Source organism: Procambarus clarkii, chromosome 61 (genome assembly GCF_040958095.1).
Source record: "Procambarus clarkii isolate CNS0578487 chromosome 61, FALCON_Pclarkii_2.0, whole genome shotgun sequence".
NCBI lineage: Eukaryota > Metazoa > Arthropoda > Malacostraca > Decapoda > Cambaridae > Procambarus > Procambarus clarkii.
This window is the reverse complement of record NC_091210.1, coordinates 20,109,862-20,130,960: the sequence shown is the minus strand read 5'-3', so window position 1 is coordinate 20,130,960 and position 21,099 is coordinate 20,109,862. Positions and strand designations below refer to the sequence as shown.

Sequence of the window (21,099 nt, the reverse complement as noted above, 5' to 3'; positions counted from 1 at the left end):
GTAGCCACACAGGTACAGGAACTGTAGCTACACAGGTACAGGAACTGTAGCTACACAGGTACAGGAACTGTAGCCACACAGGTATAGGAACTGTAGCTACACAGGTACAGGAGCTGTAGCTACACAGGTACAGGAGCTGTAGCTACACAGGTACAGGAGCTGTAGCTACACAGGTACAGGAACTGTAGCTACACAGGTACAGGAACTGTAGCTACACAGGTACAGGAACTGTAGCCACACAGGTACAGGAACTGTAGCCACACAGGTACAGGAACTGTAGGGACCTCCTACCATCCGGCTAGCAGCAGGACCTACCATCCGGCTAGCAGCAGGACCTACCATCCGGCTAGCAGCAGGACCTACCATCCGGCTAGCAGCAGGACCTCCTACCATCCGGCTAGCAGCAGGCCCTATCATCCGGCTAGCAACAGGACCTCCTACCATCCGGCTAGCAGCAGGACCTACCATCCGGCTAGCAGCAGGACCTCCTACCATCCGGCTAGCAACAGGACCTCCTACCATCCGGCTAGCAGCAGGCCCTATCATCCGGCTAGCAACAGGACCTCCTACCATCCGGCTAGCAGCAGGACCTCCTACCATCCGGCTAGCAGCAGGACCTACCATCCAGCTAGCAACAGAACCTCCTACCATCCGGCTAGCAGCAGGCCCTATCATCCGGCTAGCAACAGGACCTCCTACCATCCGGCTAGCAGCAGGACCTCCTATCATCCGGCTAGCAGCAGGACCTACCATCCGGCTAGCAGCAGGACCTACCATCCGGCTAGCAGCAGGACCTACCATCCGGCTAGCAACAGGACCTACCATCCGGCTAGCAACAGGACCTACCATCCGGCTAGCAGCAGGACCTCCTATCATCCGGCTAGCAGCAGGACCTACCATCCGGCTAGCAGCAGGACCTCCTACCATCCGCCTAGCAACAGGACCTCCTACCATCCGGCTAGCAGCAGGACCTACCATCCGGCTAGCAACAGGACCTACCATCCGGCTAGCAACAGGACCTCCTACCATCGGGCTAGCAGCACGACCTACCATCCGGCTAGCAGCAGGACCTACCATCCGGCTAGCAGCAGGACCTACCATCCGGCTAGCAACAGGACCTACCATCCGGCTAGCAGCAGGACCTACCATCCGGCTAGCAACAGGACCTACCATCCGGCTAGCAGCAGGACCTACCATCCGGCTAGCAGCAGGACCTACCATCCGGCTAGCAACAGGACCTACCATCCGGCTAGCAGCAGGACCTACCATCCGGCTAGCAACAGGACCTACCATCCGGCTAGCAACAGGACCTACCATCCGGCTAGCAGCAGGACCTCCTATCATCCGGCTAGCAACAGGACCTCCTACCATCCGGCTAGCAACAGGACCTACCATCCGGCTAGTAGCAGGACCTACCATCCGGCTAGCAACAGGACCTACAATCCGGCTAGCAACAGGACCTACCATCCGGCTAGCAGCAGGCCCTACCATCCGGCTAGCAGCAGGCCCTACCATCCGGCTAGCAGCAGGACCTACCATCCGGCTAGCAGCAGGCCCTACCATCCGGCTAGCAGCAGGACCTACCATCCGGCTAGCAGCAGGACCTACCATCCGGCTAGCAGCAGGACCTACCATCCGGCTAGCAGCAGGACCTACCATCCGGCTAGCAGCAGGCCCTACCATCCGGCTAGCAACAGGACCTACCATCCGGCTAGCAGCAGGACCTACCATCCGGCTAGCAGCAGGCCCTACCATCCGGCTAGCAGCTAAACTTGCATAGCATCAGAATGTCTACAATAGACTGGTGCCCAAATGCCCTAATACGTACGAACCCCACGACGCCATGCTGTATACGAAGGTGTATTACTGCTATGTATACACACCTCACTGGGGGGTTATACAACCGTGATTTCTGTCGTGTATACTTCGTTATACTTCCCTGCATATCTGGGTTTAGCCTGGTGTTTGCTCTCTCTAATGTTGTCTCAGTGTATTATGTATTATGTATACTGTGTCTGTATACTGGCATCTTGTATGTTGATGTGTTTGCTACTCCTGTATTTTATACTATTTCTGTATGTTTGCCCTGTATATTCCTCCTGTATGTTGTCGTGTATACTCCTGTATGTTGCTGTGTATACTCCTGTATGTTGCTGTGTATACTCCTGTATGTTGCTGTGTATACTCCTGTATGTTGCTGTGTATACTTATGTTGCTGTGTATACTCCTGTATGTTGCTGTGTATACTCCTGTATGTTGCTGTGTATACTCCTGTATGTTGCTGTGTATACTCCTGTATGTTGCTGTGTATACTCCTGTATGTTGTTGTGTATACTCCTGTATGTTGCTGTGTATACTCCTGTATGTTGCTGTGTATACTCATGTCGCTGTGTATACTCCTGTATGTTGCTGTGTATACTCCTGTATGTTGCTGTGTATACTCCTGTATGTTGCTGTGTATACTCCTGTATGTTGCTGTGTATACTCCTGTATGTTGTTGTGTATACTCCTGTATGTTGCTGTGTATACTCCTGTATGTTGCTGTGTATACTCCTGTATGTTGCTGTGTATACTCCTGTATGTTGCTGTGTATACTCCTGTATGTTGCTGTGTATACTCCTGTATGTTGCTGTGTATACTCCTGTTGCTGTGTATACTCCAGTTGCTGTGTATACTCATGTTTGTTGCTGTGTATACTCCTGTATGTTGGTGTGTATACTCATGTATTTTGGTGTGTATACTCATGTATGTTGCTGTGTATACTCCTGTATGTTGGTGTGTATACTCATGTATTTTGGTGTGTATACTTATGTATGTTGGTGTGTATACTCGTGTATGTTGCTGTGTATACTCATGTATGTTGCTGTGTATACTCATGTTTCTGTGTATACTCATGTTTCTGTGTATACTCATGTATGTTGCTGTGTATACTCATGTATGTTGCTGCGTATACTCCTGTATGTTGCTGTGTATACTCATGTTGTTGTGTATACTCATGTTTCTGTGTATACTCATGTTTCTGTGTATACTCCTGTATGTTGCTGTGTCTACTCCTGTATGTTGCTGTGTATACTCCTGTATGTTGCTGTGTATACTCATGTTGCTGTGTATACTCATGTTTGTTGCTGTGTATACTCCTGTATGTTGGTGTGTATACTCATGTATGTTGCTGTGTATACTCCTGTATGTTGGTGTGTATACTCATGTATTTTGGTGTGTATACTCATGTATGTTGGTGTGTATACTCATGTATGTTGATGTGTATACTCATGTATGTTGCTGTGTATACTCATGTTTCTGTGTATACTCATGTATGTTGCTGTGTATACTCATGTATGTTGCTGTGTATACTTATGTTGCTGTGTATACTCATGTATGTTGCTGTGTATACTCCTGTATGTTGCTGTGTATACTCATGTTGTTGTGTATACTCATGTTTCTGTGTATACTCATGTTTCTGTGTATACTCATGTATGTTGTGTATACTCATGTTGCTGTGTATACTCATGTTGCTGTGTATACTCCTGTATGTTGTTGTGTATACTCATGTTTCTGTGTATACTCATGTTTCTGTGTATACTCATGTTTCTGTGTATACTCATGTTTCTGTGTATACTCATGTATGTTGTGTATACTCATGTTGCTGTGTATACTCATGTTGCTGTGTATACTCCTGTATGTTGTTGTGTATACTCATGTTTCTGTGTATACTCATGTTTCTGTGTATACTCATGTTTCTGTGTATACTCATGTTTCTGTGTATACTCATGTTGCTGTGTATACTCATGTTGCTGTGTATACTCATGTTGCTGTGTATACTCCTGTATGTCGCCAGCTCCTGTATGTTCTGTATTATTAACAAAGTATGACTGTATTTGGGACTTAAGTCCGCAATAAAATTTATTATTTTTATTAATGGTTTGGTTTTATTATCATATTAGTAATGAGAACAGGTGTTATACCTTGAGGTGCTTCCGGGGCTCAGCGTCCCCGCGGCCCGGTCGTCGACCAGGCCTCCTGGTTGCTAGACTGATCAACCAGGCTGTTGGACGCGGCTGCTCGCAGCCTGACGTATGAATCACAGCCTACAGGCCAATTCCACCCCCCTCGACCCACTGATTGTCAGCCAATTACAATCTAGCTGGATTAGCCAGTCGACCAATCACGAGTGAGCTTTGTATTGAAGTATATTGAGATCCACTTCAAAAAAATTAATTTTTATTGGTTGGGCCTTGGACTTAAGGCCAATATCAGACTTTTGATATAGGCCTTAATTCGTAAGGAAAACCAAGGTACATCTCTGGCCCCTTGATTGGTCGACACGATAACTTGCTGACCAATCAGCTTGTTTGATTGGTACACTGTTGATGACTGGGTACTCACCTAGTTGTGCTTGCGGGGGTTGAGCTCTGGCTCTTTGGTCCCGCCTCTCAACCGTCAATCAACTGGTGTACAGATTCCTGAGCCTACTGGGCTGTGTGTGTGTGTGTGTGTGTACTCACCTAATTGTACTCACCTAATTGTGCTTGCGGGGGTTGAGCTCTGGCTCTTTGGTCCCGCCTCTCAACCGTCAATCAACTGGTGTACAGATTCCTGAGCCTATTGGGCTCTATCATATCTACATTTGAAACTGTGAATGGAGTCAGCCTCCACCACATCACTTCCTAATGCATTCCATTTGCTAACTACTCTGACACTGAAAAAGTTCTTTCTAACGTCTCTGTGGTTCATTTGGGTACTCAGCTTCCACCTGTGTCCCCTTGTTCGCGTCCCACCAGTGTTGAAAAGTTCATCCTTGTTTACCCGGTCGATTCCCCTGAGGATTTTGTAGGTTGTGATCATGTCCCCCCTTACTCTTCTGTCTTCCAGTGTCGTGAGGTGCATTTCCCGCAGCCTTTCCTCATAACTCATGCCTCTTAGTTCTGGGACTAGTCTAGTAGCATACCTTTGGACTTTTTCCAGCTTCGTCTTGTGCTTGACAAGGTACGGGCTCCATGCTGGGGCCGCATACTCCAGGATTGGTCTTACATATGTGGTGTACAAGATTCTGAATGATTCCTTACACAGGTTCCTGAACGCCGTTCTGATGTTAGCCAGCCTCGCATATGCCGCAGACGTTATTCTCTTTATGTGGGCTTCAGGAGACAGGTTTGGTGTGATATCAACTCCTAGATCTTTCTCTCTGTCTGTTTCATTAAGTACTTCATCTCCTATTCTGTATCCTGTGCCTGGCCTCCTGTTTCCACTGCCTAGTTTCATTACTTTGCATTTACTCGGGTTGAACTTCAACAGCCATTTGTTGGACCATTCACTCAGTCTATCCAGGTCATCTTGTAGCCTCCTACTATCATCCTCTGTTTCAATCCTCCTCATAATTTTTGCATCGTCGGCAAACATTGAGAGGAACGAATCTATACCCTCTGGGAGATCATTTACATATACCAGAAACAGTATAGGTCCAAGGACTGACCCCTGCGGGACTCCACTTGAGACGTCTCGCCAATCTGAGACCTCACCCCTCACACAGACTCGTTGTCTCCTGTTGCTTAGGTATTCCTCTATCCACCGGAGTACCTTCCCTCTCACTCCAGCCTGCATCTCCAACTTTCGCACTAGCCTCTTGTGTGGCACTGTATCAAAGGCTTTCTGACAATCCAAAAATATGCAGTCTGCCCACCCTTCTCTTTCTTGCCTGGTCGTAGAATTCAAGTAACCTTGTGAGGCAGGACCTGCCATCCCTGAACCCATGTTGATGCTGTGTTACAAAGTTCCTTCGCTCCAGATGCTCCACTAGTTTTTTTCGCACAATCTTCTCCATCAGCTTGCATGGTATGCAGGTTAGGGACACTGGCCTGTAGTTCAGTGCCTCCTGTCTATCCCCTTTCTTGTATATCGGGACTACGTTAGCTGCTTTCCAAATATCTGGCAGTTCCCCTGTTGCCAGTGATTTGTTATACACTATGGAGAGTGGTAGGCTCAGTTCTCTTGCTCCTTCCTTTAGAACCCAAGGGGAGATTCCATCTGGGCCTATAGCCTTCGTCACGTCCAACTCTAGTAAACACTTCCTTACTTCCCCACTGGTAATCTCAAACTCTTCCAGTGGTTCCTGGTTAGCTATTCCCTCACTTACCTCTGGAATTTCTCCTTGTTCTAAGGTGAAGACTTCCTGGAATTTCTTATTCAATTCCTCACACACTTCCTTGTCATTTGTAGTGAATCCTTCCGCCCCTATCCTTAATCTCATAACCTGTTCCTTTACTGTTGTTTTTCTCCTAATGTGGCTATGCAACAATTTAGGCTGAGTCTTTGCCTTGCTTGCGATGTCATTTTCGTATTGTCTTTCTGCCTCTCTTCTCATCCTGACATATTCATTCCTGGCATTCTGGTATCTTTCTCTGCTCTCCAGTGTCCTGTTATTCCTATAGTTTCTCCATGCCCTTTTACTTTGCTGCTTAGCTAGCCTACATCTTTGATTAAACCATGGGTTTCTCATCTTCATATCTCTGTTTTCCTTTTGGACTGGGACAAACTTGTTTGCTGCGTCCTTGCACTTCTGCGTGATGTAATCCATCATATCTTGGGCCGTCTTTCCCCTGAGCTCTGTTTCCCATGCTATATCTGTTAGGAATTTTCTTATCCCCTCATAGTTTCCCTTTCGGTATGCTAACCTTTTGGTTTCGGTATCCCTCCTCGAGTTCAATAACCCTTCTTCAATCAAGTACTCAAACACCAGTACACTGTGGTCGCTCATTCCTACTGGGTCCTCAAAACCGATTTCTCTTATGTCGGAGTCGTTCAGAGTGAAGACTAGGTCGAGTCTCGCTGGTTCGTCATTGCCTCTCATCCTTGTGGGTTCTCCGACATGCTGCGTTAAAAAGTTGCTTGTCACCACCTCCAATAGTTTGGCTCTCCACGTATCCTCGCCTCCATGCGGTTCCTTGTTCTCCCAGTCAATCTTTCCGTGATTGAAGTCGCCCATGATGAGCAGGTGGGATCTATTTCTACAGGCAGCAGAGGCTGCCCTCTCAATTATAGTGTTAACTGCCTTGTTGTTGTTTTCATACTCTTGACTGGGTCTCCTGTCATTTGGTGGAGGGTTGTGTGTGTGTGTGTGTGTGTGTGTGTGTGTGTGTGTGTGTGTGTGTGTGTGTATGTGTGTGTGTGTGTGTGTGTGTATGTGTGTGTGTGTGTGTGTGTGTGTGTACTCACCTAATTGTGCTTGCGGGGGTTGAGCTTTGGCTCTTTGGTCCGTACATACATACATACATACATATGTATGTATGTATGTATGTATGTATGTATGTATGTACGGCACTTTATCCACCTATAGTCCAATAGTTAATTGGAAAAGCTGGAGACTCTCTGATCCCGGGACGAGTTCTGGGTGACTTTTTTTATTATTTTCGACAAAAAAATCAATTATATAATTGTGTTTATTAAACTGTTGTATTTTAAATCAGATAAACTAAAGTAGACTGAGTGATTTATGCTTCAACTGTTGCGTCACCTGTTGCTTCAACTGTTGCTTCACCTGTTGCTTCAACTGTTGCTTCACCTGTTGCTTCAACTGTTGCGTCACCTGTTGCTTTAACTGTTGCTTCAACTGTTGCTTCAACTGTTGCTTTAACTGTTGCTTCAACTGTTGCTTCAACTGTTGCTTCAACTGTTGCTTCAACTGTTGCGTCACCTGTTGCTTCAACTGTTGCTTCAACTGTTGCGTCACCTGTTGCTTCAACTGTTGCTTTAACTGTTGCTTTAACTGTTGCTTCAACTGTTGCTTCAACTGTTGCTTCAACTGTTGCGTCACCTGTTGCTTCAACTGTTGCTTCAACTGTTGCGTCACCTGTTGCTTCAACTGTTGCTTCAACTGTTGCGTCACCTGTTGCTTCAACTGTTGCTTCAACTGTTGCTTCAACTGTTGCTTCAACTGTTGCTTCAACTGTTGCTTCAACTGTTGCGTCACCTGTTGCTTCAACTGTTGCTTCAACTGTTGCTTCAACTGTTGCTTCAACTGTTGCTTCAACTGTTGCTTCAACTGTTGCTTTAACTGTTGCTTCAACTGTTGCTTCAACTGTTGCGTCACCTGTTGCTTCAAATGTTGCTTCAACTGTTGCTTTAACTGTTGCTTTAACTGTTGCTTTAACTGTTGCTTCAAATGTTGCTTCAACTGTTGCTTCAACTGTTGCTTAAACTGTTGCTTCACCTGTTGCTTCAACTGTTGCTTCAACTGTTGCTTCAACTGTTGCTTAAACTGTTGCTTCACCTGTTGCTTCAACTGTTGCTTAAACTGTTGCTTCAACTGTTGCTTCAACTGTTGCTTCAACTGTTGCTTCAACTGTTGCTTCACCTGTTGCTTCAAGATGTGGAGTTTCCCGCTCCACAAAACTACTTCTGATTGCGAGAGACATATTTATGCCTCCCACTCCTGCTTACAACAGTCGTCTGATTTACATACGACAGCTTATAGGGGCTATCAGAAGCCCACAGCCACCAGAGTGGCGGACCTCAGACGCCAGAGTGGCGGACCTCAGACGCCAGAGTGGCGGACCTCAGACGCCAGAGTGGCGGACCTCAGACGCCAGAGTGGCGGACTTCAGACGCCAGAGTGGCGGACCTCAGACGCCAGAGTGGCGGACCTCAGACGCCAGAGTGGCGGACCTCAGACGCCAGAGTGGCGGACCTCAGACGCCAGAGTGGCGGACCTCAGACGCCAGAGTGGCGGACCTCAGACGCCAGAGTGGCGGACCTCAGACGCCAGAGTGGCTGACACCTCATGGATTTTGAAACCAAGCTTCCTATCCTAACCTAACCTAACCCAATCGAGCCCAATACAGCCCAATCCTAAGCTAGCAGATCCTACCATAACAATATACACGGTTTTAACAAACGGAAAACCGAGTTTCGTCGAATCCCCTCGAATCTGTGAATCAATCTGAGTGATTTCCAATCAACGAGACGACACAGAACATCACAGAACAGAGAAAAAACATCTCCCACACACACACAGTTTCTCAAGAAATCAATTTAACAACCACAACAATACCGTTGATCAACGACCTTCCTATTTCATTATGCCCTTCATAGCCGGGTCCTACACCTCCAGCTGTCACAGCTCATCAAACCCTTAGACAGACACACTTCAGAATCATCAAAAATTCCATTATATTCATCACCTTAATTTGTCCTCGCCGCTTGGGTAATGGTGTGGAAGAATGAGTATTATACTGTCTGTAAATCCCTCTCTTCTGACAAGATTAATGGGATTTATACAGGATTTTAAAGGGATTTAGAAGTGGCATCCATTTCTTTTAATCCATCCTCGTCAGCTCAATCTTGTAGGATTAATTGAGTATTATAGACGAGATTGTGCATGGATTCGGCGGTTTCTTGTTCCAAGAGACCTGATTGTACCAGTATGTACTGTGTACACTGTACTGTAGAGTACTCGTACAGCATTGTAGAGTACTCATAGTACTCGTACAGCATTGTAGAGAACTCATAGTACTCGTACAGCATTGTAGAGTACTCGTACAGCATTGTAGAGTACTCGTACAACATTGTAGAGTACTCGTACAGCATTGTAGAGTACTCATAGTACTCGTACAGCATTGTAGAGTACTCGTACAGCATTGTAGAGTACTCGTACAGCATTGTAGAGTACTCGTACAGCATTGTAGAGTACTCGTACAACATTGTAGAGTACTCATAGTACTCGTACAGCATTGTAGAGTACTCATAGTACTCGTACAGCACTGTAGAGTACTCGTACATCATTGTAGAGTACTCGTACAGCACTGTAGAGTACTCGTACATCATTGTAGAGTACTCGTACAACACTGTAGAGTACTCGTACATCATTGTAGAGTACTCGTACATCATTGTAGAGTACTCGTGCAGCATTGTAGAGTACTCGTGCAGCATTGTAGAGTACTCGTACATCATTGTAGAGTACTCGTACAGCATTGTAGAGTACTCGTGCAGCATTGTAGAGTACTCATAGTACTCGTACATCATTGTAGAGTACTCGTACAGCATTGTAGAGTACTCGTACAGCATTGTAGAGTACTCGTACATCATTGTAGAGTACTCGTACATCATTGTAGAGTACTCGTACAACATTGTAGAGTACTCGTACAGCATTGTAGAGTACTCATAGTACTCGTACATCATTGTAGAGTACTCGTACAGCATTGTAGAGTACGCGTGCAGCATTGTAGAGTACTCGTGCAGCATTGTAGAGTACTCATAGTACTCGTACAGCATTGTAGAGTACTCATAGTACTCGTACAGCACTGTAGAGTACTCGTACATCATTGTAGAGTACTCGTACAGCACTGTAGAGTACTCGTACATCATTGTAGAGTACTCGTACAACACTGTAGAGTACTCGTACATCATTGTAGAGTACTCGTACATCATTGTAGAGTACTCGTGCAGCATTGTAGAGTACTCGTGCAGCATTGTAGAGTACTCGTACATCATTGTAGAGTACTCGTACAGCATTGTAGAGTACTCGTGCAGCATTGTAGAGTACTCATAGTACTCGTACATCATTGTAGAGTACTCGTACAGCATTGTAGAGTACTCGTACAGCATTGTAGAGTACTCGTACATCATTGTAGAGTACTCGTACATCATTGTAGAGTACTCGTACAACATTGTAGAGTACTCGTACAGCATTGTAGAGTACTCATAGTACTCGTACATCATTGTAGAGTACTCGTACAGCATTGTAGAGTACGCGTGCAGCATTGTAGAGTACTCGTGCAGCATTGTAGAGTACTCATAGTACTCGTACAGCATTGTAGAGTACGCGTGCAGCATTGTAGAGTACTCATAGTACTCGTACAGCATTGTAGAGTACGCGTGCAGCATTGTAGAGTACTCGTGCAGCATTGTAGAGTACTCATAGTACTCGTACATCATTGTAGAGTACTCGTACATCATTGTAGAGTACTCGTACAGCATTGTAGAGTACTCGTACAGCATTGTAGAGTACTCGTACAGCATTGTAGAGTACTCGTGCAGCATTGTAGAGTACTCGTACAGCATTGTAGAGTACGCGTGCAGCATTGTAGAGTACTCGTGCAGCATTGTAGAGTACTCGTGCAGCATTGTAGAGTACTCGTGCAGCATTGTAGAGTACTCGTACAGCATTGAAGAGTACTCGTGCAGCATTGTAGAGTACTCATAGTACTCGTACAGCATTGTAGAGTACTCGTACAGCATTGTAGAGTACTCGTACAGCATTGTAGAGTACTCGTACATCATTGTAGAGTACTCGTACAGCATTGTAGAGTACTCGTACATCATTGTAGAGTACTCGTACAGCATTGTAGAGTACTCATAGTACTCGTACAGCATTGTAGAGTACTCGTGCAGCATTGTAGAGTACTCGTACAGCATTGTAGAGTACTCGTACATCATTGTAGAGTACTCGTACAGCATTGTAGAGTACTCGTACATCATTGTAGAGTACTCGTACAGCATTGTAGAGTACTCGTGCAGCATTGTAGAGTACTCATAGTACTCGTACATCATTGTAGAGTACTCGTACAGCATTGTAGAGTACTCGTGCAGCATTGTAGAGTACTCGTGCAGCATTGTAGAGTACTCGTGCAGCATTGTAGAGTACTCGTACAGCATTGTAGAGTACTCATAGTACTCGTGCAGCATTGTAGAGTACTCATAGTACTCGTACAGCATTGTAGAGTACTCGTACAGCATTGTAGAGTACTCGTACAGCATTGTAGAGTACTCGTACATCATTGTAGAGTACTCGTACAGCATTGTAGAGTACTCATAGTACTCGTGCAGCATTGTAGAGTACTCATAGTACTCGTACAGCATTGTAGAGTACTCGTACATCATTGTAGAGTACTCATAGTACTCGTACAGCATTGTAGAGTACTCGTACATCATTGTAGAGTACTCGTACATCATTGTAGAGTACTCGAACAGCATTGTAGAGTACTCGTACATCATTGTAGAGTACTCGTACATCATTGTAGAGTACTCGTACAGCATTGTAGAGTACTCATAGTACTCGTACAGCATTGTAGAGTACTCATAGTACTCGTACAGCATTGTAGAGTACTCGTACAGCATTGTAGAGTACTCGTACATCATTGTAGAGTACTCGTACAGCATTGTAGAGTACTCGTACATCATTGTAGAGTACTCGTACAGCATTGTAGAGTACTCGTACAGCATTGTAGAGTACTCGTACATCATTGTAGAGTACTCATAGTACTCGTACATCATTGTAGAGTACTCGTACATCATTGTAGAGTACTCATAGTACTCGTACAGCATTGTAGAGTACTCGTACAGCATTGTAGAGTACTCGTACATCATTGTAGAGTACTCGTACATCATTGTAGAGTACTCGTACAGCATTGTAGAGTACTCGTACAGCATTGTAGAGTACTCGTACAGCATTGTAGAGTACTCGTACAGCATTGTAGAGTACTCGTGCAGCATTGTAGAGTACTCATAGTACTCGTACAGCATTGTAGAGTACTCGTGCAGCATTGTAGAGTACTCATAGTACTCGTACAGCATTGTAGAGTACTCGTGCAGCATTGTAGAGTACTCATAGTAATCGTACAGCATTGTAGAGTACTCGTACAGCATTGTAGAGTACTCGTGCAGCATTGTAGAGTACTCGTACAGCATTGTAGAGTACTCGTACATCATTGTAGAGTACTCGTACAGCATTGTAGAGTACTCGTACATCATTGTAGAGTACTCGTACAGCATTGTAGAGTACTCGTACAGCATTGTAGAGTACTCGTACATCATTGTAGAGTACTCATAGTACTCGTACATCATTGTAGAGTACTCGTACATCATTGTAGAGTACTCATAGTACTCGTACAGCATTGTAGAGTACTCGTACAGCATTGTAGAGTACTCATAGTACTCGTACAGCATTGTAGAGTACTCGTACAGCATTGTAGAGTACTCGTACAGCATTGTAGAGTACTCGTACATCATTGTAGAGTACTCATAGTACTCGTACAGCATTGTAGAGTACTCGTACATCATTGTAGAGTACTCATAGTACTCGTACAGCATTGTAGAGTACTCGTACAGCATTGTAGAGTACTCGTACAGCATTGTAGAGTACTCGTACATCATTGTAGAGTACTCGTACATCATTGTAGAGTACTCGTACATCATTGTAGAGTACTCGTACAGCATTGTAGAGTACTCATAGTACTCGTACATCATTGTAGAGTACTCGTACATCATTGTAGAGTACTCATAGTACTCGTACAGCATTGTAGAGTACTCGTACAGCATTGTAGAGTACTCGTACATCATTGTAGAGTACTCGTACATCATTGTAGAGTACTCGTACATCATTGTAGAGTACTCGTACATCATTGTAGAGTACTCGTACATCATTGTAGAGTACTCGTACATCATTGTAGAGTACTCGTACAGCATTGTAGAGTACTCGTACAGCATTGTAGAGTACTCGTACAGCATTGTAGAGTACTCGTACAGCATTGTAGAGTACTCATAGTACTCGTACATCATTGTAGAGTACTCGTACATCATTGTAGAGTACTCGTACATCATTGTAGAGTACTCGTACATCATTGTAGAGTACTCGTACATCATTGTAGAGTACTCGTACATCATTGTAGAGTACTCGTACAGCATTGTAGAGTACTCGTACTGCATTGTAGAGTACTCGTACAGCATTGTAGAGTACTCGTACAGCATTGTAGAGTACTCGTACAACATTGTAGAGTACTCATAGTACTCGTACATCATTGTAGAGTACTCGTACATCATTGTAGAGTACTCATAGTACTCGTACAGCATTGTAGAGTACTCGTACAGCATTGTAGAGTACTCGTACATCATTGTAGAGTACTCGTACATCATTGTAGAGTACTCGTACAGCATTGTAGAGTACTCGTACAGCATTGTAGAGTACTCATAGTACTCGTACAGCATTGTAGAGTACTCGTACATCATTGTAGAGTACTCGTACAGCATTGTAGAGTACTCATAGTACTCGTACAGCATTGTAGAGTACTCGTCCAACATTGTAGAGTACTCGTACAGCATTGTAGAGTACTCATAGTACTCGTACAGCACTGAAGAGTACTCGTACAGCACTGTAGAGTACTCGTACAGCACTGTAGAGTACTCATAGTACTCGTACAGCACTGTAGAGTACTCATAGTACTCGTACAGCATTGTAGAGTACTCATAGTACTCGTACATCATTGTAGAGAACACGTACATCATTGTACCGTTATCAGTGTATATATATAATGAGAGTTTACATTAGTTATCAACTATTGTTAGGACTAAAATTTACTTGGTGGTTGGTCTCCAGTCCAATACCAAACCTGCTAGTTGGTCTCCAGCCCAATACCAAACCTGCTAGTGGTCTCCAGTCCAACACCAAACCTGCTAGTTGGTCTCCAGTCCAATACCAAACCTGCTAGTTGGTCTCCAGCCCAATACCAAACCTGCTAGTGGTCTCCAGTCCAACACCAAACCTGCTAGTTGGTCTCCAGCCCAATACCAAACCTGCTAGTGGTCTCCAGTCCAACACCAAACCTGCTAGTTGGTCTCCAGTCCAACACCAAACCTGCTAGTGGTCTCCAGTCCAATACCAAACCTGCTAGTTGGTCTCCAGCCCAATACCAAACCTGCTAGTGGTCTCCAGCCCAATACCAAACCTGCTAGTTGGTCTCCAGTCCAATACCAAACCTGCTAGTGGTCTCCAGTCCAATACCAAACCTGCTAGTTGGTCTCCAGCCAAATACCAAACCTGCTAGTGGTCTCCAGTCCAATACCAAACCTGCTAGTTGGTCTCCAGCCCAATACCAAACCTGCTAGTTGGTCTCCAGCCCAATACCAAACCTGCTAGTGGTCTCCAGTCCAACACCAAACCTGCTAGTTGGTCTCCAGTCCAATACCAAACCTGCTAGTGGTCTCCAGTCCAATACCAAACCTGCTAGTTGGTCTCCAGCCCAATACCAAACCTGCTAGTGGTCTCCAGCCCAATACCAAACCTGCTAGTTGGTCTCCAGCCCAACACCAAACCTGCTAGTTGGTCTCCAGCCCAACACCAAACCTGCTAGTGGTCTCCAGCCCAACACCAAACTTGCTAGTTGGTCTCCAGTCCAACACCAAACCTGCTAGTGGTCTCCAGCGAACACCAAACCTGCTAGTTGGTCTCCAGCCCAACACCAAACCTGCTAGTTGGTCTCCAGCCCAACACCAAACCTGCTAGTTGGTCTCCAGCCCAACACCAAACCTGCTAGTTGGTCTCCAGCCCAACACCAAACCTGCTAGTGGTCTCCAGCGAACACCAAACCTGCTAGTGGTCTCCAGCCCAACACCAAACCTGCTAGTTGGTCTCCAGCCCAACACCAAACCTGCTAGTTGGTCTCCAGCCCAACACCAAACCTGCTAGTGGTCTCCAGCGAACACCAAACCTGCTAGTGGTCTCCAGTCCAACACCAAACCTGCTAGTTGGTCTCCAGTCCAACACCAAACCTGCTAGTTGGTCTCCAGCCCAACACCAAACCTGCTAGTTGGTCTCCAGCCCAACACCAAACCTGCTAGTTGGTCTCCAGCCCAACACCAAACCTGCTAGTTGGTCTCCAGCCCAACACCAAACCTGCTAGTGGTCTGCAGTCCAATACCAAACCTGCTAGTTGGTCTCCAGTCCAATACCAAACCTGCTAGTTGGTCTCCAGTCCAACACCAAACCTGCTAGTTGGTCTCCAGCCCAACACCAAACCTGCTAGTTGGTCTCCAGCCCAACACCAAACCTGCTAGGGGTCTCCAGCGAACACCGAACCTGCTAGTTGGTCTCCAGTTCAACACCAAACCTGCTAGGGGTCTCCAGCCCAACGCCAAACCTGCTAGTTGGTCTCCAGCCCAACGCCAAACCTGCTAGTTGGTCTCCAGCCCAACGCCAAACCTGCTAGTTGGTCTCCAGCCCAACGCCAAACCTGCTAGTTGGTCTCCAGCCCAACACCAAACCTGCTAGTTGGTCTCCAGCCCAACGCCAAACCTGCTAGTTGGTCTCCAGCCCAACGCCAAACCTGCTAGTTGGTCTCCAGCCCAACGCCAAACCTGCTAGTTGGTCTCCAGCCCAACACCAAACCTGCTAGTTGGTCTCCAGCCCAACACCAAACCTGCTAGTTGGTCTCCAGCCCAACACCAAACCTGCTAGTTGGTCTCCAGCCCAACACCAAACCTGCTAGTTGGTCTCCAGCCCAACACCAAACCTGCTAGTTGGTCTCCAGCCCAACACCAAACCTGCTAGTTGGTCTCCAGCCCAACACCAAACCTGCTAGTTGGTCTCCAGCCCAACACCAAACCTGCTAGTTGGTCTCCAGCCCAACACCAAACCTGCTAGTTGGTCTCCAGCCCAACACCAAACCTGCTAGTTGGTCTCCAGCCCAACACCAAACCTGCTAGTTGGTCTCCAGCCCAACACCAAACCTGCTAGTTGGTCTCCAGCCCAACACCAAACCTGCTAGTTGGTCTCCCGCCCAACACCAAACCTGCTAGTTGGTCTCCCGCCCAACACCAAACCTGCTAGTTGGTCTCCAGCCCAACACCAAACCTGCTAGTTGGTCTCCAGCCCAACACCAAACCTGCTAGTTGGTCTCCAGCCCAACACCAAACCTGCTAGTTGGTCTCCAGCCCAACACCAAACCTGCTAGTTGGTCTCCAGCCCAACACCAAACCTGCTAGTTGGTCTCCAGCCCAACACCAAACCTGCTAGTTGGTCTCCAGCCCAACACCAAACCTGCTAGTTGGTCTCCAGCCCAACACCAAACCTGCTAGTTGGTCTCCAGCCCAACACCAAACCTGCTAGTTGGTCTCCAGCCCAACACCAAACCTGCTAGTTGGTCTCCAGCCCAACACCAAACCTGCTAGTTGGTCTCCAGTTCAACACCAAACCTGCTAGGGGTCTCCAGCCCAACACCAAACCTGCTAGGGGTCTCCAGCCCAACACCAAACCTGCTAGTTGGTCTCCAGCGAACACCAAACCTGCTAGTTGGTCTCCAGTTCAACACCAAACCTGCTAGGGGTCTCCAGCCCAACACCAAACCTGCTAGTTGGTCTCCAGCGAACACCAAACCTGCTAGTTGGTCTCCAGTCCAACACCAAACCTGCTAGTTGGTCTCCAGTCCAACACCAAACCTGCTAGTTGGTCTCCAGCGAACACCAAACCTGCTAGTTGGTCTCCAGCGAACACCAAACCTGCTAGTTGGTCTCCAGCGAACACCAAACCTGCTAGTTGGTCTCCAGCGAACACCAAACCTGCTAGTTGGTCTCCAGCGAACACCAAACCTGCTAGTTGGTCTCCAGCGAACACCAAACCTGCTAGTTGGTCTCCAGCGAACACCAAACCTGCTAGTTGGTCTCCAGCGAACACCAAACCTGCTAGTTGGTCTCCAGCGAACACCAAACCTGCTAGTTGGTCTCCAGCGAACACCAAACCTGCTAGTTGGTCTCCAGCGAACACCAAACCTGCTAGTTGGTCTCCAGCGAACACCAAACCTGCTAGTTGGTCTCCAGCGAACACCAAACCTGCTAGTTGGTCTCCAGCGAACACCAAACCTGCTAGTTGGTCTCCAGCGAACACCAAACCTGCTAGTTGGTCTCCAGCGAACACCAAACCTGCTAGTTGGTCTCCAGCGAACACCAAACCTGCTAGTTGGTCTCCAGCGAACACCAAACCTGCTAGTTGGTCTCCAGCGAACACCAAACCTGCTAGTTGGTCTCCAGCGAACACCAAACCTGCTAGTTGGTCTCCAGCGAACACCAAACCTGCTAGTTGGTCTCCAGCGAACACCAAACCTGCTAGTTGGTCTCCAGCGAACACCAAACCTGCTAGTTGGTCTCCAGCGAACACCAAACCTGCTAGTTGGTCTCCAGCGAACACCAAACCTGCTAGTTGGTCTCCAGCGAACACCAAACCTGCTAGTTGGTCTCCAGCGAACACCAAACCTGCTAGTTGGTCTCCAGCGAACACCAAACCTGCTAGTTGGTCTCCAGCGAACACCAAACCTGCTAGTTGGTCTCCAGCGAACACCAAACCTGCTAGTTGGTCTCCAGTCCAACACCAAACCTGCTAGTTGGTCTCCAGCGAACACCAAACCTGCTAGTTGGTCTCCAGACCAACACCAAACCTGCTAGTTGGTCTCCAGTTCAACACCAAACCTGCTAGTTGGTCTCCAGCCCAACACCAAACCTGCTAGTTAGTCTCCAGACCAACACCAAACCTGCTAGTTGGTCTCCAGACCAACACCAAACCTGCTAGTTGGTCTCCAGTCCAACACCAAACCTGCTAGTTGGTCTCCAGCGAACACCAAACCTGCTAGTTGGTCTCCAGCCCAACACTAAACCTGCTAGTTGGTCTCCAGCCCAACACCAAACCTGCTAGTTGATCTCTAGTCCAACACCAAACCTGCTAGTTGGTCTCCAGTCCAACACCAAACCTACTAGTTGGTCTCCAGCGAACACCAAACCTGCTAGTTGGTCTCCAGCCCAACACTAAACCTGCTAGTGGTCTCCAGCCCAACACCAAACCTGCTAGTTGGTCTCCAGCGAACACCAAACCTGCTAGTTGGTCTCCAGTCCAACACTAAACCTGCTAGTTGGTCTCCAGCCCAACACCAAACCTGCTAGTTGATCTCTAGTCCAACACCAAACCTGCTAGTTGGTCTCCAGTCCAACACCAAACCTGTTAGTTGGTCTCCAGCTCAACACCAAACCTGCTAGGGGTCTCCAGCTCAACACCAAACCTGCTAGTGGTCTCCAGCGAACACCAAACCTGCTAGTTGGTCTCCAGCGAACACCAAACCTGCTAGTTGGTCTCCAGACCAACACCAAACCTGCTAGTTGGTCTCCAGACCAACACCAAACCTGTCATTCTGAGACAAATGAGGAATACAGCTTGAGGATCAGCTACTCATATATCTGAACAACACTGACAGTCTTCATTCAAACTTTCAGCATTTATTTGCATGCAGAATGAAGGAATCTGTGAAGGCAGAGCTTCCTTCTCTGATGCTTCTTTCCTTAAAGGGTTTACAGGATTTTTGTATACCACTTATGAACTAAATTGTTCAGTTTACATTGAGAAATACAGTGAAAAAATACAGTGAAGAGGCTGAACAAATAATAGATGAGATGTGTACGTAGAATGCACGTTAATTTAATCGTGCAATGCACGATTGAACGATTAAGTTACTTATGGACCCTTTGGTCGTGTGGTATTGGGTTCAGAATGGGCCAATAGGTCGTTTCATTCACCTAATTGAACTGGGGCTAGATTCACGAAAGCACTTACGCAAACACTTACGAACCTGTCCATCTTTTCTCAATCTTTGGCGGCTTTGTTTACAATTATTAAACAGTTAATGATCTCCGAAGCACCAGGAGACTGTTTATAACAATAACAACAGTTGATTGGCAAGTTTTCATGCTTGTAAACTGTTTAATAAATGTAACCAAAGCCGTTAAAGATTGAGGAAAGATGTACACGTTCGTAAGTGCTTGCGTAAGTTCTTTTGTGAATCTAGCCTTTGGTTAGTACAACGGAGGACTCGCTTGTTGTAGGTCCGAGTTCAATTCCCCTCAGACACATAAGTGTTAACACATTGTGTATTAAAAATTGGTTTGTTATCTCATATGAACTAATATTTATGTAAAGTTAGGCATAGGTTAAGTGTCTAGGTTCAGTTAGCGACTAACTGAATTTCTAGTACGTGGGTAAAGCATTTACAGGTCCTGGTTCGAACAGAAGTCGTCAGGCTGTTCGACAAATGATCGAACGTCGTAAGTTTTGAGTTGTGTGTAAACCATTTTTCATGCATAAAACCAACCCGTTCTCGCAAATTTAATAAGTCAATATTGACTTATTAGATATGTGCATAGGTGACATACTTAACATAATAGTTTCCCTTGAAAAGCTTCATAGAAAACACCGACCTTACCTAACCTACTTAGTATGTTAAGATAAGCATCTTATTGCTTCGTAATTACAATTATTACCTAACCTATACTTATAATAGGTTAAGTAACAATTGTAATTACGAAGCTATAAGATGCTTATTTTAACATACTAAGTAGGTTAGGTAAGGTCGGTGTTTTCTATGAAACTTTTCAAGGGAAACTATTATGTTTAGTATGTCACCTATGCACATATCTAATAAGTCAATATTGACTTATTAAATTCATAAAACGGGGGTTTAGGCAGTTGAATTAACGAGCAGTTGGCCTTTGTTTACGAGTACGGGCTGGCACCAACGCCCTCTTGGGCTTCGCAGCTCATACACTGTTTAATTATGTCAACAAAGAGCCGCCAAAGCTTGAGAAAAGATGTACAGGTTCGTAAGTACTTACGTAACTGATGATCCAAATAATGTCTGGGCCTAGGATTGGTGCCCAGTCAATCCCCCTGGTCAGGCCTCAAGCCTTGATGAAACCACTACGTCAACAAGGACCTTGGTTAACAACCAAACACAGCAACAGCAAAAAAAGACTTGGCGAGCGCCAACTCAGCCAAAACAAAGACGTGAAAGCATCAAAAGGTTCGCGAGAAAGGAGCCTGAACTCGTAACAGATAATAAGCTTATGTTTCACGTCTTATTAAACTTCCTGAAAGTGGCGTCTGGATACTCAGACCCGACGCATTCTTTATTATTTTTGTACGAGGCTCTGGAGGGCTCAGAAGGCCACTTTTTCCGGACCTACAAGGTTCCAACGTCACAATGCTTGAGGAAAAATGATGCGGCCACCAACCACTAGATGGCTCTCATGCTGTAAAAGTTACTTCCGCCGCCAATCAACAGATGGCGCCATAACATGTTGTTTAAGGTACTTCCGCCACCACTCAACAGATGGCGCTATTATTTAACACCTCATTGTGTCGGGGGACAGGTAGTCAGTGTGTATATAAATATGTTTACAAGATTTCTCTCTCTTACACTCTTGATTTAGAGAACAATTTTGACGAAGAAAACGGAGGTTAATCAGCGTGTGGCGAGGCGTAACTTAAGTAGTTAGATTAGCTTAACGGGCACTGTCAGAGCT

General features: G+C 46.1%; 2 protein-coding genes across 5 annotated transcripts in view; one reads left to right on the top strand and one right to left on the bottom strand.

Moving 5' to 3' along the window:
• Nucleotides 1-3,916, top strand: part of LOC123750078 (matrix metalloproteinase-2) — a 41,159-nt gene extending 37,243 nt beyond the window's left edge. For all 4 annotated transcript variants that reach the window (XM_069307965.1, XM_069307963.1, XM_069307961.1 and 1 more), the window contains one exon: nt 1-3,916. This exon is cut by the window's left edge and continues 1,973 nt beyond it. The gene's annotated coding sequence lies outside the window, so the exon portion shown is untranslated.
• Notum (palmitoleoyl-protein carboxylesterase notum) overlaps nt 1-20,528 on the bottom strand; it is a 166,068-nt gene extending 145,540 nt beyond the window's left edge. The window contains exon 1 of the mRNA XM_069307966.1: nt 20,410-20,528. The gene's annotated coding sequence lies outside the window, so the exon portion shown is untranslated. The remainder of the gene's footprint in view (nt 1-20,409) is intronic.
• Nucleotides 20,529-21,099: the final 571 nt, after the last annotated feature.